Source organism: Panthera tigris, chromosome A1 (assembly GCF_018350195.1).
Source record: "Panthera tigris isolate Pti1 chromosome A1, P.tigris_Pti1_mat1.1, whole genome shotgun sequence".
NCBI lineage: Eukaryota > Metazoa > Chordata > Mammalia > Carnivora > Felidae > Panthera > Panthera tigris.
Genome location: NC_056660.1, coordinates 151,564,990 through 151,584,249, shown reverse-complemented (window position 1 = coordinate 151,584,249; position 19,260 = coordinate 151,564,990). Strand labels below are relative to the sequence as shown.

The 19,260-nt window shown below is 36.5% G+C and overlaps 1 long non-coding RNA gene across 1 annotated transcript; it reads left to right on the top strand.

Annotated features, from left to right (window-relative positions):
- Window positions 1–2,932: 2,932 nt before the first annotated feature.
- LOC122231464 lies at window positions 2,933–14,474 on the top strand. Its single transcript, XR_006208726.1, has 3 exons — window positions 2,933–2,975; window positions 13,311–13,365; window positions 14,422–14,474. It is a non-coding gene; the product is annotated as an uncharacterized LOC122231464 (long non-coding RNA).
- The last annotated feature ends 4,786 nt before the right edge of the window (window positions 14,475–19,260 follow it).

Here is a 19,260-nt window from a genome sequence, read left to right as displayed (position 1 = left end):
TACCTAAATATGGATTTTCATTACAGAATATCATTAGTGCATGGTCTGAGTAAGCAATATGCATTTTTAAATATGTCTGAACACCTCTTTATGTGCCAACTCTGGCGATAATTACCAAATGTCTATATCTAGAAAAACAGGCAATTCAGAAATATCAATTTGTGCTATTATTTATGATACACATGTGCTAGTTTTCCCTAAATATAGACATTTGGTAATTATCACTGGGGACTATTTGTTACAATTCCAAAGTAGATACCAATGAAATAGAAATAATTTATTTGGTAAAAATGTAAATCGCTGAAAAATTCTCATTATCTTTTTGTAGAGTACAGTTCTTAGTTTCCTATTCATATTTCATGTAATAATTTTGGATTAGCCATCTGGTTTGTTGAGGGTTGAAAATCTGTTTAACACCAACGCAGAATTTTTGTTAAAAAATAAAACAAGTCACACAGAAATCACAAATGTTTTTCAGGTATTTCACAATGCTAATAATGAATAACTTTTGGGAGATGGTATGTAAATTTGCACTTTTATCTTTAGCACCTTTCTTGTTTTCTTTCCTTTTTTTTCATTTGTGCAATTTATATTCACCTGCAGTATGCTTTTGAAACCGATTTTTCGGGGCTGTGTCAATTTAAATGGTTGAAATATAACAATTCTTACAAAGAATTTATGTTGGCCCACCCACGTTGTTCTAGCACCACTCCTCCCCTTGTCCAAATGGTTAGCTCAGTGCATTAGATATAGCATTTTCTCAATGATTCCAAGTCTTTATCCTTGAAACTGAATTACCTCCTCTCTGCCCTGTGTCTGCAAATAGACTCCAACCTTCTGTTACTTATCCTGGGTAGATATGTTTGGTCCACATGAGAAGACTGGGAGGCAGAGTATGGATTTATTAGTTCACTTTCATCACTTCATGTGGGTAGACAGCCTAAAGTGTGCGCTGAATAAAAAGTGGGTTTGTAATGTTATTCTTCTATGTCTTGGTAAACAAGATTCTCACCAGTGGGTTTCCTTACATCTATGGCAGGATAAAGCCTGTTTCCTGTGGATGTGGGTGTCTATAACTTCATCCCAAATCATTGACCCCCACACAACAAAAATGTATTCTGATGTATCTTGCTGAATTATTTTTGTAGTCGTATATTGTACCTGAGGTGTTAGAACATCTGGATAAAGCATTCACCCATCCACGTATCAAGCAGGGTGGGTGTGGGTTGACAACATATCTCTTGTATTGGACTCTGGAGGCTAAACTTTGGTTCCCACAGCTTCTCTGAATATCTTATTAGAGAATATTCTTTGGAGGGAAAGAATATTCTGGGTTTTTCAACACAGATGTGGAATTCTGTTAAGTACGCCTTCAGATGCCACCTGTAAGAAAAGCAGCTTTGAAGAGAAATGCTTAATGGAATTTGAAGAAGATTTTTTCTGTTCCTGTCAGGACTGGGCCCAAAGCTGAGTAAGATACCCACAAGAAGCATGCTTCTGGATGCCCAGAGAAACAACTTGGAGGACACAGAATGTTGGCTTTTCCCAAGGTTTTGAAATGACGCCTGATTTTGTTTTGATAGAAGGAAGAATGGTCAGTTTTGCTATATGATCTCATATGTAATCCTCTAACCTCTGAAAAGAAAGCCAGAGAGGGACTTCTTCCCTTACAGAAATCCCCTAAGTTGTAAGGGTGTAAGTTTTGAGAAAACGTGTATACAGATGTCCTATACATTGAAAGAGAGATTCAGAATACAGACCTAGGTACCTCTTAGTCTTCTTAATTCTTTTATTTTCTCACTCAACTTTTTAATCTGGAAAGGAATGAAAAATGATCCATATATTATTATAGACCAACACTTGTAATCCTCTCAGTAGCAATTCATTTTTGTTGTTGTTGTTAATTTGGCTACGGTGGAAAATAAAGACTATAAATGAGTTAAAAAGCTAATAAACAGATATATGTGCAGACTGAGCATTCCCACCCAAAGCCATGCACAGGTAGTGAGGTGTTGCAGACAATACTGACTGATGACAACACTGAGCAATTAGCACTAAATTAGTCTCTTGCTGCAAGTAATGCCACATTGAGTGCTACAGGAATATCAAAGGCTCACAGACCAGTGTAGCAGAAAAATACCATAAAGAGCTTCGGTCAAATCAGAGAGGAATAGTCTACTCAAAACCCGTAGAATGTTTATGTTCTCAGTCCTTTCACAAGCAAAATGATTCTTGTCTCCATTTCTTTTATTGGGGGTAATTCCTATCACTAATTGATGAGGAATATGAAGATAAAAGTAGTTAAGAATGTTATGATCAAGGCTTAGAAAATCTTAGGTAGTACTTTAAATATATTTGGCAGTGGGTCTGAAATGGACCCTGCCCTTCATTATTGTCTGTTATTTTCAAGGGATTTGATGTGAGTAACCTGTCTGTATTTGCTTCTAGTAGATGATTTGCTTACCTAAATGATGGAAAGAACTACAGCAGAAAGGGATGGAAGTGGCTGGATGGGAAGCAGCAGGAGTGTTCTCACACAACAAAATTGCAGTTTAGAGCAATGCAACATAATCTTCATGGGCCCAGTAATTTCTGAATATTAATTTCAAGGCTGAATTAAATGATCTCAGCCTAAAAGAAGTGATTCAGTGATTCTGTTTTCTGGATGTTTTCTTGATTCTTATGTCTCTTTTCTACCCTCTTTTTTGCTATTGTTCAAAAACACACACGCAGTGTTTTGTACAAACAGTTCTCTACATATTCCATGCATATTGGTACACAAGACAATTAAGAGTATTGTTTTCACATTTAAAGTTTAGGTCACTCTCTTACATCTAGGGTGCTTAATTTTGTGCCACTTTTGCAGTCTGACTCTGGGATGTATCATTTTGTGGTCTATAATGTCTGTATTCACATTTGGTGTTCCAGGGACAGGAGGCCCTCGGCACAGTGGCTATCCCTACAGTTTCTGCCAGGTAAGTACAGGCAGTCAGCTATTGAGATTCGAGCAGGAGAAAATGCTTAAGAGCATCTGTATGCCAAAATCTATTTTTAAAACTCATTCTATTTATAATCTATAATCCTTCTTCTCAAGGCTGTTAGACACTGCCCTTTTTGGAAAGCCGTCCTTTCGAGTGCTGATGTTAGGACCAAAGTTTCAAAGCATCACAGAAGCCACTCCTTTCCTACCTCCAAGCTTTAGCGTTCGTTTTAATAGCATGCCAATTGCAAGGTTAATTAAAAAAACTCGTAGGGTTAGCAATCCCATTTGGTGTGATTGTATCATAAAGCCACAGTGTGTCTTCACACACTCCTGTGTTTAGTATTGTTGACAATAATAAAAATTCTCATACATTTTTCACAAGAAATGCAAAGCTCATTAAAATGGTCTTATTAGAGAATCCTTGTGAAGCATGCCTTGAAAATATCTTCATCTGGGTTTCCACAACTGAAGACACTGATCTTCACCAAATCAAAAATGATACAAGTTTCTGGAAGTTACAGTTTTTAACTCTGGGATGAGGGTTCATGCCACTTAGAGCAACTAAAGGAAAACTAGATAAGGACATAATAATATAATCCTATTATTCTAATATTATAATCCTTTTTATAATGCTGTCAGATTCCCTTTCTAAAAAGAAATACTGTCTTTTTTCCATAAATCTGTTTGTGTTCAAACTAAAAAAATAAGTATATTCCTGAAGGAATAGCAAATCCTAACCTAACCTTGAATAATAGTGAAGTATTGTGTTTTTTTGTTTGTTTATTTTGAGAAAGAGAGAGAGGGTAGGGGAGGGGCAGAGAGAAAGGAGAGAGAGAGAATCCAAGGCAGGCTCCACTATCAGCACAGAGCCCATTGTGGGGCTCAATCCCATGATCCGGGGATCATGACCTGAGTCGAAATCAAGAGTTGGACGCTCAATGGACTGAGCCATGCAGGTGCCCCTCCGATGTATTGCTTTAATTAGATATAAGTGCACTTTAACTTTGTCCTGCTCCTCTCTGTTTTAGAGATAAAGTCCTACCTATTTATGATTAAAATGGTCAATTCTTGGACCTGCCCACACAAATCACAATATGACATAAAGAAGACTCCTTTGAAGGGTGTCTGGGTTCAGACCAAATTATCAGAATGTTCTTTATACTTCAATGCATCTTTAAATTGAGTGCCATTAATGCCTAGAATTAGGGACCTCAAGAGGCAGCCTACACTAGGTAGGGATTCTGCTCCCAAGGTACTGCATGATTATGTTGTGAGATATTTGCAGAGAAGTTTATTTTGGGCTGGGTGAAATTAGCATCTTTGTTTACAAGAATACCATCTCACTGATCAAGTTAAAGTACATGCCTAATAACCAGCATTTCTTAGGCTTTTATGTTGCCCTTAATTAGACTCTTCAAAGTTAATTAGGGGAACAAATGGTACTTTTTGTTCTTTTAAGTCCCCTTTAACAGCTTTCTCACACTTAAAATGTTCCCACATTTATAGGTAGCTTGGCTTCTGCTTTAAACCTACTGGTTAACTGCTCATTGGTTAACTCCTCCTTCATTCACAGAGTGCAATCCATTCCATTTTCTTGGGTGCCTTTGATCCTTTTTCCAATTTTCAACTGTTAATATGGTTTATTTTTAGATACAAAATTATTCATTAATTTTTTTTGTTGTCGTTCCTGTTTGGGAACAGCGTTTTGCTCAAGGCTTAGAAACTGGCAAACTAAATTTGTAGAACACTGGCACATGCAGGGAGACTAGGACAGCTTTTGCCTTATAAAATTGCACAGAAAAATTTGAGTTTCCATACCCTTACCCCTGAGTGTGGGGTGGTGGTGGTGGGTGGGATATAATATTCCTCATTTGAGTTAAAGTAAAAATAATCGACCTCATTTTTATACCAATTATACATTTGAGTAGTTTTCTTTGTAAAAATATTTTTCTTTATTTTTAATTAAGGGCTTATTGCATATAGAAAGTTGGCACTTAATATAATAATCTAATCCCAAGGATGTGAGATTTTTCAGCCATGATGTCTGTCTGCTTTGTGCCACTAATGGTAACATAAGACTATTAGAAGTGAACTGAGTAAATGAGAAATAGTCTTCGCATTAGAGCGGGAGTCTGTCACTCTTCTGGCAACCCTGCCGAGAGCTACACATCAAAGCCACCACACTGTGCTAATAGTGTCACTTATCCCACAGCCTTTACACTGTCCCATATGCAGTTACTATGCAGGGGGTGTGCACATGAGGGTGAGAGGGGAGTTGACAATGTGCTAGAAGAAACCGTAGGAGATAAACTGAATGTGATTTATCACCTCTAATCCTTGCAATGAAAAACATTTAGGAAGAGCAAATAATTGAGGTCTTTCAGAAGTATGTTTTTATTGAAAAAAAAAAAAAAAGCAACAAAGCAACCCAAACCTTGAATTAATTAGCAATCTAAAAATGGAGGAATAAAAATATTTTTTAAAAAAGTCATGAGAAAATTCTTAGTATGTTTATATAATTGGAAGAAATTAGGCTTTAAAACAATCTCTTTAAAATTATATGCCTGAAAGAATATAAAAAAAGTGCCTTCATTATTGTTTTTGTATATGGCAATCACGATCACAGATACCTACATAACTCAAGTTGCTGAAACAAAAATATTTTTATTAAACTGAAAGCAATCAGTGATAATGGATCTGTATCCTACTTATTGTCGTTTTCCTTACTGAGCTACTATTGTTTTTGTTGCATTTGATATTTTGGTCATTGCGTTAAGTAGTCCTGGATCCGCACCAGACTGACAGGCTGGGAGGGTGAGAAGCACGCATGCGCATGCGCGCAGCCCTAGCGCAGTCAGAGAAAGCCCGCCCTGGCCCTGGTAGGTGAGGTGGTGCTTCCCATGCCAGTTAGGTGGGCTGCAGAGCACAGCTGGGCCCTGCCCCAGGATTTCTACCAGACCTGGGCTAAAGTTGCCAGCTTTATTTCTAGGTCAGTCTACTCAATTGTTCTCTTAGGACTGAGCTAGCTGTAAATGCCTCTTCTAGGGCCCTTTAAACTCTCCAAACCATTAGGGATTTGAAATGGGAGGAAGAAATTTAAATGGCCGAGTTGAAGTTTGCCTTTATATTTCAAGTTTGCACAGAGTTGATATAAAAGGTTTTCCGACAATGTTGGTGTGATCTAGGAGGGAAAAAAGAAACGACCGTTTCAAAAAAAAAAAATCACGTCATGGAAAATAAAGCCAACATACAAGGATTAGAAACAAACACCCCCATTCCTTTAAATTGCCCCAAGGCCTCTTTTGCAGATTTTGGCAGTTATACTTCTTATTTGGAGGTCAAAACTGACAATTTCAGTTTATTGGGCTAGAGCTTTTAAGCAACCAAGGAAGAAACCAAAGCAGGATGCCCTGGAGTTTCCACATTTTAATCTAGAGGAGTCCCTGTGTCCATCTTTTGATCCTCATTTAATGTTGTAATTGTAACATATAGACTGATTTGATTTAGAGTCCCTTTTGGGTGTTGGGCACCACAAAGATAGGACAAGTGACAGTCTTGTCAAAAAGGACCAGGGCAGAGAAGCTTTAAGTAGCAGAAAAAGGAAAAACTGCAAAATTTTGGGGGTCTTTCAGTGTAGAGGCCTGGAATCTTGTGGTCTGACACTGTGCTTTCACGTGAGGATAATATCATAGAAATGAAGTGACTTTTGTCAACTCCAGAAAAGCAGTTCCCCTTATAGTCTCATCTCAGTTACCATCATTATAATCTACTGAAACTAGAAGCCTCTGAGTCATCCTCAATCCTTCAGTTACCCTTACCCCTCCTTCCTTATCCAATTAGCCTCATTATACTGATTCTCCCTCTTAAGTATTTCTTCATTTTGAGTCCCTGTCCCAGTATCCATAGCTTTATTTTTGGGATGACTGCACATTTGAAACCTTATTCTTCATTCTTCATGTTTCTTATCTAGTTCCATAGATTAGATGTAACTAAGAATGTTCATGTATAGGCTGTCAATGCTTGATAACGGCCTTATGCGTCATTGTTTCCCAGATGCAACTGCCTATCACTTGATCTCTCCAGTTCTAATCTGTCCATACTGCCAGATGTCCTCTCTCAAATCACAAGGCTGATCCTAGACTGTGCCTTGCTACCATTACATAATCTCCAGTGTCTTCTGGGAGAACAACATTCATCATGATGCCTCCCCAGTCTTTCCCCTCCACAAACCCAGCCACCTTCATCTCTTCTCATCTCCCACATGCCCCCTACGCTTCAGCCACAAGGAACTTCTCACCATTCTCTGAATATGCCACTCTTTCAAACTTTGTGTTTTCCCATATGCTGTTTCTTTTCCTGGAGTGCCCTTCCCTCCTTTCTCTGCACAGCAAACTCCCACTCATGCTGTAAGACCCAGCTCAAATGCCATCTCTTCTCTGAAAACTTCCTCACTTCTGCAAAGAACAACTGTCATTCAGAGATCCACTAGCTTTTTGTAGACACCTCTTTTAAGATAACCATAGATAGTGCCACCCCCAACTGTGGGATAGAAGGGCCCTGAGGTAAAGGTCTCTGACCCTCCTCCACCTGGAGAGAGGTCTGTGTGGTCAAAGGGATGTTACCCAAAGCCCTAACCTCCCCCTTTCTGATTTTTGCTGTGGATACCCTGGTGCCATAAAACTTCCTACACAAAGGGCCACAGTACCATTCTAGATACTGCTGAGGGTCTTTTCACTGGAGTTTTACATCTGAGAATAGTCCATGCAGTTCGTATGAGCACCATTAAGTTTCAGTGATGGATAGAATGTGGTTGGAGCATGGGCTTGTTGCCTATGGTGTCCACATACATGTGCCCAAAGCCCTTTATGGTAAAAGACAGGTGATGAGAGGAGGGACAGGCCTGGGGCTAAAGGACAGCTTCCTCGATGACTTTGATTTCTAGCCTGGAACTCTGAGGAATTCAGGAATTCTAAATTTGAACCTAGTAGTCCTTGTTGTTAAGAAGACCTATTTGTCAAGATAGAAAAATAAAATATTTTATACAACTGTTTATAGCTTAATTTATAATTTTTAAAAATATTTAGACATTGAGTATGTGAACCTTCATTTGTATGCTTGCTCTGGTCGAGAAAATGCTAGGAATAGACCTGCTTACAGCATAGTTATTTCTTTTTTTTTTCTAATTTTTTTAATGTTTATTTTTGAGAGAGAGAGAGAGACAGAGCATGAGCAGAGGAGGGGCAGATACAGAGAGAGACACAGAATCCGAAGCAGGCCCCAGGCTCTGACCTGTCAGCACAGAGCCTGACGCAGCACTCAAACTCTTGAAGCGTGAGATCATGACCTGAGCCGAAGTAGGACACTTAACTGATTGAGCCACACAGGCACCCCTAGCATAGTTATTTCTTGACATCCTTATCTCCGTAACTAGGATGTGAACTCACAGAGGGCTAAGATTCTTTTTTTTATTTAATTCTGTGTACTTCAATAGTTCAATATCAGGGGTGCCTGGGTGGCTCAGTTGGTTGAGCATCTGGGTCTTGATTTCAGCTCAGGTCATGATCCCAAGGTTGTGGGGTTGGGGCTCCGTGCTGAGTGTAAAGCCTGCTTAAGATTCTCTCTCACCTTCTGCCCCTCTCCTCTGCTCTCTCTCTAAAATATTTAAGTAAAAAATTCATTCAATATCTTGCTTGAAAATATATTTTTGATATACAAATTATATTCAAAATACTTGACTTATGGAGGCAGGGACATGTATAACAAAGTTTAAAGAACAATATATAAATTGATTAAAGAAAAGAAATCAGACTCACTCTGGCTGAGAAACAGACTCATGAGCCTTGGGTAATCATCAATCCCTAGCATGATTAAAAGAGGGCATAAGAAACAGTAGGGATAGAGACATAATAGGCTTCTGAACTTTCTTCCTTCCACAGACACTGAATGTACAGTCACACATGGAGCACTTCCCTCTGAGAGAAATTCAGAAACTAGCCCAGTGAGTCCTACACACTGGGAAAATGAGAAAATACATATATTGAAACAGGTGGGAAAGACTGAGACACACTCTTGGATACACTCTATTCCTGACACAGTGACATACAGTTGGGAGGGAACCCCCAATTCCCAGCTTCTTTCTGAGGAGCAAAGAGTTTGGACTTCTAGTGTCTCCATTTTAAGCTCCCACTGCAGGGATGGGTCCCCACAACACCAGTTTCTGAAAGTGCATGGGCCTTGTCTCTGCAAAATCTGAAGGACTGTAGTAAGCAAATAAGCAGTTCTTAATAGGTGTGCAAGCACTCCCTGTGACTATCCTCCTAGGGCTCAGGGCAGAGGGGAGCAGTCAGAAACTCCTGTCTTCCTGTCTTTCCCAGGAAGAGATTTGAATGCATAGTTTATAACCTGCTGCCTGAGGGCCCAGCTTCTAATTTGCATGCATCTGGGGTTGCTGGGATTCTCTCAGAGACCAGAGAAGCCAGGGGACATTTCCCCTGACTTTTCCATCTGGCTTACTCCAACAGTAACACCAATTTGCTAGTATGAGCTTGTCCAAACATCTAGTGTCCTAACTTTTATAACTGCTATCCAAGGGAAGAGTGACAAAATCCCCTAGCTCTGATAGTCAGTGGGACTTGCATTCCTGAGTCCCATGGGTCTACAGCAAAAAAGAAGAAAAAAAAAAAAGAAACAATTTTTGCACTGGAATAGAAGCACCCCTTTTCCCCACCTCCCTTGCAGTTATATACGTAGACTTAGTGCAGAGGAAGCAGGTAAAAATGCACATCTCCTAGTTTTTCCCTGGAAGAGGCTTCAGTACATACTTTCTTAGCTGCTATTTGAGGGTTTGGCTTCTAATTAGCCTGCATCTACCTGCTTGAGATCATTTATTTTGGAACACTGTTTGGTCTTGGCACACCCTCAAGTACATATCAGCTTAAAATAGACTGTTAATAATGGTAAGATAGTTTATGTAAGTTTCATGGTAGCCACAAAGCAAAAACCTGTAGTAGATACACAAAAGATAAAAAGAAGGAATCTAAACATACCATTAAAGAAAATTATCAAACCACAAAGGAAGAAAGCAAGAGAGGAAGAAAGGAACAAAGGAACCACAAAAGAGAAAAAAAACAAACAAACAAAAACCAATAAACCAAACCTCAATAGTAAGTGTATGTCTACCAATAATCATTTTAAATGTAAATGAACTAAATTCTCTAATCAAAATACATACAGTGGATAAATGGATTAAAAAAAGACACAATCATATGCCTAGAAGAGACACTTTAGCTTTCAAGGCACATATAAAATGAAGTAATGGAAAAAGACATTCCATGCAAATAAAAACCAAAAGAGAGCAGGGTAGCTGCTATTCTGTCAGATAAAAAATACTTTAAATCAATAACTGTAACAAGAAACAAAGGTCATTATATAATGATAAAGTGGTCAGTTCATCAAGAGGATAAAACAATTATAAATATTTATGTACTGAACTTCAGAGCATCTAAATATATAAAACAAATTTTAACAGATCTGAAGTGAGAAATAGATTAGAAAGACAATAGAAAAAAAATCAATGAAACTAAAAGCTGATTTTTTAAAAAAAAAAGTTCATTTATTTGCTGAGAGAGAAAAAGAGAGAGAGAGAGAGAGAGAGAAAGAGAGAGGTGAATGAATATACCATGGGTAAAGAATAGTCTCTTCAATCTCTTAGGGTTTTGGGGAAACTGATCAGCCAGATATAAATGAATGAAACTGGATCTCTATCTTATACCATACAGAAAGATCAACTCAAAATGGATTAAAGACTAGAATATAAGGCCTGAAACCATAAAGCTCCTGTCAGATAACATTGGGGGTATGCTTCTTGACATTGGTCTTGGCAATAAAGTTTGGTAATTGATACCAAAAGCAAAGGCAGCAAAAACAAAAATAAATACATAGGGCAACATCAAACCATAAAGCTTCTGCACAGGAAAGGAAATCATCAACAAAATGAAAAGACAGCCTATGGCATGGGAGAAAATATTTACAAATCATATATCCAATAAGAGGTTAATATTTGAAATATACAAGGAATTTATACAACTCAATTGCAGAAACAACAAAATGGGCAAAGGATCTGAATGGACTTTTTTCCAGAGAAGGCATACAAATGGCCAACAAGTACTTGAAAAAGGTGCTCTACATCACTAAATATTAGGGAAATGGAAGTCAAAATAATAAAGAAATACCAACTTACACTTGTTAGGATATCTATTATTAAAAAAAAAGACATTGAAAATGCTGGTGAGGTCATGGAGACAAGGAAACCCTTGTACACTACTGGTGGGAATGCAAACAGTACAGCCACTGTGGAAAAAAGTATGGAGTTTCCTCAAAAAACTCAAAATAGAACTATCACATAGATGACCCAGCAATTCCACTTTTGGGAATATATCCAAAGGAAATAAAATCACTATCTCAAAGAGATATCTGTGCTCCCATATTCATTGCAGCATTATTCACAAGAGCCAAGGTTTGAAAACAACCTAAGTGTTCTTCATCATATCAATGGATAAAGAAGTTGTTGTGTCTGTGTATACCATGGAATATTATTCAACCATAGAAAAGAGCCCTGAATCCTCATAATCCAAGTCAATTCTTATGAATGACTCTGAAATTCCTATTAATAGAAGTTTCATCCCTTCATTCATTTACTTATTCACTCATTCTTACTACTCTGTAATATGTTTGTAGTTTAAAGTTTATTCATCTTGAGGTGGGAGGGGCAGAAAGATGGGGAGAGAGATCCCAAGCAGGCTCACACTGTCAGTGCAGAGCCTTGCACAGGGCTCCATCTCATGAACCATGAGATCATGACCTGAGCTGAAATCAAGAGTCTGACACTTAACCAACATTTAACTGGTGCCCCAATACTTTTTTATTTTAATAGAATTCGTACTACAGAAATTACATTCTGTAAATGGAGATTTCAGATAAATTCCAGTGGGGGGTGCAGGAGTCAGAATGATGAAGGTATTCAAGGAGACTAGCTCAAGGGGTAGCAAATCTACTTGTGACATCTTAATATCCCAGGATATAAATGGTTTACTATTCTCCTCAAGGAGAAGGTGTGCTATGTATACTGGATGACGTTCTGTTATCTTTAAATTCACATGCTCATACATACTTAATGACTCTTAGGAGCATGAAGTTGCAAAATATTTTTGTTTTAGAAAAGACACTGTATTAATAGCAAATTATTGTAAATGTCCATAGCCATTTGGATCAAAGCAATTGAAAATATAAGCTCATACCTTTATCTCAAACTGTGCAACTCTGAGATGACACCAGAAGTAAAGTCTTTTCGAGGATTTTGTCATTACATTTGAGAGAAAACACTTCTTTCTTGCTAATTACCTAAAGGCTAGAAAAGAAATGAAGGCATGAGACTGAATGGTGAAATGAAATCTGAATTTTCATTTGTTATAACCCTTTTCCTCAAATGTATTTATGAATATGCTTTCCTACTCCTATAAGTTTAGAGCTAACATGATTCAGACTTTGATGGTTGAGGGTATCATGGTGCCCAAGATTATCACTGAGAATACGAGATTATCCTTATCCAGCAGTGCAGCTATATATGTGATGGATAAGAGGTTGAACTGATTATTGACACCAGACCGTAACTTGGAAATTATTTGCTTATGTTATTTGGTTGTATCATTGTCCCTTTCTTAGAAATATAGTATGCTTAGGCATAAAGATGGCTCATAATTATAAGTGCTAATTAATGATCAAATAATTGAGAAATTGATACACACATACGTATATGTATATGTATATGTATATGTATATGTATATGTATATGTATATGTATATGTATATGTATATGTAACTAGCTTGGTGTTCTTTACATAGTACACATGCAAATTGTTTCCTGAAAGATTGATGCTGTCCCATCAGTGTGGGCCCAGTTCTTGTCCCAATGCACCAAAAGTTACAAATCGTGATGGTTGACAATGTCCAAAGTAAATTCATAAGTTCATTTATGCTTTTGACAAATTCTAGTTGAAGAGTATGGCAATTAGACCTGGATTCAAATGTTGGTTCTAGCATTTATTAATTTTTTGGGTTTGGGCATATTAGTGAAATCCATGAATCTTTAATGCTTTGTATATATTATATAATATATAATCTCTTCTTATTAAAATGCAGTGAATAACACACACTTCATAGTGCTTTCCTGAGGATTAACTAAGATAGCATGCATAAAACAACTGAAATGGTATCTGTCCTGGAGTAGATGTTTAACTGTTAACCTCTCTCCCTTTTTGTCCTTTCACAGAGATGGTTGAAAATGCATCTTGAGGCATCATGTCCTTTATTCATGATATGCTACTGTAGGTGTACTGTGCTGAGTGTTTGGGGGCAATGGATCCTTTTAAGAACTAATTAATTGCATTTTTATATTCTTAAAATCATGTTTTTATTCTGCCCTGTTGGGGAACATCTATTCCATTCATAATTTCCCAGTTATCATAAAGATTAATTTTTCTTTTCTTTCTTTTTGTAGCTTTATTGAGGTATAATTGACAAATAAAATTATAATGTATTTGAGGTGTATAACATGGTGATTTGTTATATGTATACATTGTGAAAGGATTTCCACCATTGAATTAACATATCCATCACTTTACATATTTCCTTTTCTTTTTTCAGTGAGAACACTTAAATTCTACCTTATTAGCAAATTTGAATTATACCGTATAGTATTATCAACTACAGTCACCATGTTGTATATTAGATCCTCAGATCTTATTTATCATATAACTGTTAAGTTGTGCCCTTTTACCAGTTTCTTTCTATTTCCTCCACCCTCAACCGCCATTCATTCTACTCTATTTCTGAGTTCTGCAATTTAAAAAATTTTTACATAATAGTGATATCATGCAGTATTTGCCTTTTTCTGTCTCGCTTATTTTACTTAGCATAATGCCTTCCAATTTTACCCATATAGTTGCAAATGGCACGATTTCCTTCTTCTTCTCCTTCTTCCTCTTCTTCCTCCTCTTCTCCTTCTCCTTCTTCACTTTCTTCTTCTTCTCCTCCTCTTCCTCCTCCTCCTCATTCTTCTTCTTCTTCTTCTTCTAAGAGAATTAATCCTATTTCTCAAATAAAATAAGTCATACTGAGATTAAGTAGATTTATAGAAAGGGTATTTTCGGGGACCTTGTGTGTATGTGTAAAATATATATAACATGTAATATTTTATATACATGTATACAAAATATATATAATATATTGTGTATATGAGTACCTCTAAATATAACTCTAAAGATGTAAAATTTAAGGTTCTGGGATATGTTTGAATCAACTTGATTCTAACTCTGTGGGATACAGCAGAAATAAAAGGTGCAGGAGATATTATTATTAACAGAACTTTCTTGTTTTCCTAGTGTTGAACTTACTATATGGATTTTCTCTTTTCCTGTTCTACTCTCAGCATCCAGTGAGTAGTTTGGATATCTACAGAATTATATTGGGCTTTAAATTTTCATTTTTACTTCATTTTCCTAACCCTTTTTATTTCTTCTTTTCAAAACCTTTCCTCTTTTTGCTTTTCGTTTTCCATTTATTCTTACATTAAATCTTTTTTTCCATAATGAAAAATTACCTGTCTTGACCAGTATTCTGTTTGATGCAGTGTCACCAAAGGATAAGTCATGGATGTGGATTTATCATCCAAGAATCTATTACCAATCTTTGAATCTACTTGAGGTTTAATGATAGAATTTAAAATCTTGGGGTATCTGGGTGGCTCAATTGGTTAAAGATTTATCCAACTCTTGATTTTGGTTCAGGTCATAGTCTCATGGTCACAAGATCAAGCCCAGCATTGGGCTCCTATCTGAGCATGAAGTCTGCTTAAGATTCTCTCCCTTCCTCTTCCTCTGTCCCTCACCCCCTTGCACACAAACACTCTCTCTCTCAAAAAACAAGAATTAAAAAAATTAACATCTTAAATAATTTTTATAGAAATCATGAATTCATTATATTCTTCTTATACAGATTAGGGCTCAGATAATAAAATCACTTTCTGATTATCAGGTGCCAGGACTAGAACTGACTTTTATTGGTTCTGGACAATATTCTTTGCCTAATACTGCAATAATGCAGTATTTTGTCTCTCTAAAACTTTTTTTTTCCTTCCAAAATTGGCTTCCATTTCCATTAGGAAGCATTGAATTAAGTCTGAGGTTTAGGTGCAATTCTGCCTGGATAGATCAGGTTGGACTACATTAGTGATGAAAATTAGCACTTGTGTGTGTCTTGAGCTTAAAATAAGTCAAGGCTAATGGAAATCATCCAGTGGACCTAAAAGCAATTTAGCATTCCTTTCTGTTTTGCTTTGGTTTTAAAAAGAATCTGTATATGTGGGGAGTTCTGAGTGGATCTAAAATAGGCAGGTTGTTATATTTTCTGAAGCCACATTTTAAATATCAAATATGGCTGATAAAATGCAATCAATCTGTTTTCCAAGGGGTATGGATGTGAGACAGACACATATTTATATTTATTTCTGACCTCATTTTCTCTCATGTCCCTCTTGCCTACTGCGCTCCAGATGTATTGGCCTTCTTACTGCTGCATGTTCCCTTGTTTGGGGTCACATGGTTTATATTCTCATTTTCTTTAGGTGTCTGCTCAAGACACCTCACAGAAGCCTTTGTTGACCAAACTCTCTAAAGTGCACTCCAATGCTCTAATTCCTTCTCCATGCTTTATGTTTTTTTGATAGCATTTTTCATTAACAAATTTTAATATCATGGTTTGTTCATTTGTTTTTGTCTGTCTGTCTGAGTAAACTTTAAGTTCCATGAGAAAGGGGACTTTGTTTTCTTCTCTGCTTGCCTGTAGGGCCCAGAACAGTGCTTGTACTACATAAGTCCTCCAAAGACACTTTGAAACAGACGAATGATTTCAGGCATTCATATTCTCCATGTAACCTTCTTAGAGCACCTGTGACATGTGGGGAATGTGCCTTTGAAGGAGTGCTGGTTATAAACTGAGATATCCATTCTTTTTCTGAAACTTCTTTTTCTTTCAAAGAAGTTGAATCTGAAGAATTTTGTTAACTTTGGATTCAGTTTTTTACTATCAAATTAAAGCTAAAACTGCTGCCAGGAAGGAGGGAAAGCCAGATTGGAGGGGGAGGAGGCGAGAGGTAGAAGAAGGGGAAGCAGAGAGTTGGGGGAGAAGATAGCTGAAAGATCCAGGAAACCTGAGGAGAGGCAACAAAAACCAATTAAAGTTAATGAACTACAGCTAAGCTTTTTATTTTAGTTGTTTTTTTTTTCCCCCTCACAGTATACCAGCCTCAACTTGGAACTATTTTTCTTGGAGAGACACTTGCAAAAAGTAGATTATTTCCTCCCTACCCCCACGCTCAGAAAAAAAAAATAATATGACACTTTAATCAACAAAAGCATGAGGGTAGGTTTTGTGCAGCTATCTAGTGGATTTGTCACTTGGCCTTCAGCCTTGGTCCTACCTCCCACTGAATTCTGGCAAAATCCCAGAATGTCACAAATCTTGTTCTCCTCTAACTTCACATAAGCTGAGAGAAAGTCGGCCCTACTGAGTAGCTATCTGGAGACAGGAGGCGGAGGTCCAATTGTAGTATCTAATATTAGAAATAGAGACGCCTCCAATGGTTTTTGGCAGACTGAGCCTAGAAAGAGTGGCTCTGGCTCTCCCACTCAAACGTCTTAAATAGTTTATATATCTGTTTGATTAATTTGGCTGGAAACATGATTGCAGTTAATGTATTAGGTATAAAAGTTTAGAGGAAGATTCTTATCTCAATTATACCCATTCTCTAGGATGATTTATTCTATCAAGCCAGCTGTGTTTAAATGATGAGTGCTAATAATGATGAAACACTATCATATTTATTGAGTGTTCTTTATTACTCACAAAACCAAAAATTTTGAGTATGAATGAAATGTAGTTCACTAACATTTTCTATTCATTCAACATTTTGGTCAAATATCACATTCAGATTTATGATTCCATTCTAAAACACAAAAAGTAGTATAAATGGCTGTAAGTTACTTTAAAAGACATTGAAAATCTGAGTTCTGGACACTCAGGTTTCCCATTTGAAGTAGGTTTTCAAACACTGTGCTATTCACAATAATCTCTTCCTCAACCTATTGTCTTCACTTCAGGCTTGAAATTAGAATTTTGTGTATTTATTTCTCAGCTTCCATTTTATTTCCATTTTATTCCATTCATTCCTTTTTTGATTTTTTTGAAACTTTTTTTGAAAGTATATGTATATATACTTTCATAGAATTTAAGAATCCTAGAAGAGTGGCCTTACTCAACATTTGGCTGGATACTAACTCATTTCTCTGTCACCCCACTTCCTTCTCCTCTATGCCTGAAAATCCTGAGGTGCTCACTGTTGCTTGAGGCATCCTTTCTTTGTTGGGAAAAACTACTGATTAGAAAGGTGTCTTTGTGTCCCTGAAAACATGCATGTTGGAACTTATATTCATTGTAGCACATCACTTTTGCTCATTTGGTGATTCATTCCTTCACTCATGTGTATTCAATAATTATTTAGTTTTTTGTTGAGATTCTACCATGTGTAGAGGCTATACTAGCTTAGGGTCCTACAGAACCACAAAATTCGTCTATTCCGATATATACCATCTTTCTTTTCTTCTCTCTTTTTTTTTTTACAGTTGGAACGAGGAAAAAAACTGCATTTGTAAATATAAATATCCTTACTTCTACTTTTGCTGGCACAGTGTATTTTCAACTCTATTCTGTTTCTGATTACTGTCTTCGGAAAAGCCTTTTTCTGTCAATATCCCTCTTAAAATGTACACTCAAATATGAGGGGGATTTTTTACATTTAAAAACCAGTAAAACTATTACCTTCCACAATTTGAACACATGCCTTCTCTTAATATTGCTTTTTTTCTTCGTATATTTCATTGTTGGTCATTATTTACTGCTATCTCAAAACTTCAGGTTTTGAGAATGAAATGAAGTACAGTTAAGTCAGGAATTCATCTTGTGCTTGGGTGTGTGTGTGTGTGTGTGTGTGTGTGTGTATGTGGGAGAGAGACAGAGAGAGAGACAGAGAGAGAGAGAGAGAGAGAAATATTAACTCAATTATTTCTTTTACATTTTTCCTTATTAAAGCTTACCTTGTCAAAGAATTATTCTCCCTACCTATATAAAGAGTGTTTACAAATAATGTGAACAAAATGGACATTTTTACTCACCAATAGAAAAGCATGACAGACAATTCCCAAAAAAGTAAGTGAAAATATCTAAAAAATATACGATAATTCAGCCCTTACTTATAATAAAAATTTAAATTGAAAGCTCAGTAAAATAAATATTTTTAGCCCATCAAATTGCCAAATGGTAGTTTGTTGTTTTCAACTTTTAATTCAATAGTCATGGTAAAGAAAGACAAGCTTTCATTTGTTGCTGGTTTGGGTATAAAGATAGAGGAAGAATTTAACAATAATAACATTTCCTGAATCATATTATAAGGAAATATATGAGAAATAGGATTAATGATTTGTGTCCAAAATTGTTCAATGTTATTTTTGAGAATATTTTAACTTACTTAGGCATCCAACACTAGGGAGATGGTCAAATGCATCATAATACCACTAATGAAACATTATACAGTTATTTAGTATAATTTTTAAAAAATATTTAAAGACATGAACGATCCCTTCATTGTATTTTTAATTGAAGAAAATAAAGTATTCAAGTGTATGTTGGCTACAACTTTTATAAGTTCAAGAGTTTTGTCTGATATATTTATAGCTGACTGTCCCCAGTGCGTAGAATAGTGCCAGGCACTGGCAGGCATGCTGTATGTATTTGCTAAATCAAGTAATGAATGAATACGCAGTATGTTTCCACTTAAAAATACACATACACATATATACACACAATTAAGAAGAAAAAACATCAAAATACTAGCAATGTCAATCTCTATATTGGTCAGTATATTTTATTTTTATATTTTTAGCAATTTCCAAATTCTCTGTAGTTTATAATCAGGCAAAATTTACTGGACCCATAGCCTTGTTATCTTCAACCAATAATTCCAACTTGTGGAATATATTTCTGCCTCTGTAGTTCATTTCTGAAGCCATGCCCAAGAAATTTGGCATATTTGCCTTTCTGGTGCATACTGAGCAGGATGGCATCCTTTACAGTATGAGATCATTCTCTCCAGTTTGAATACACTTTGA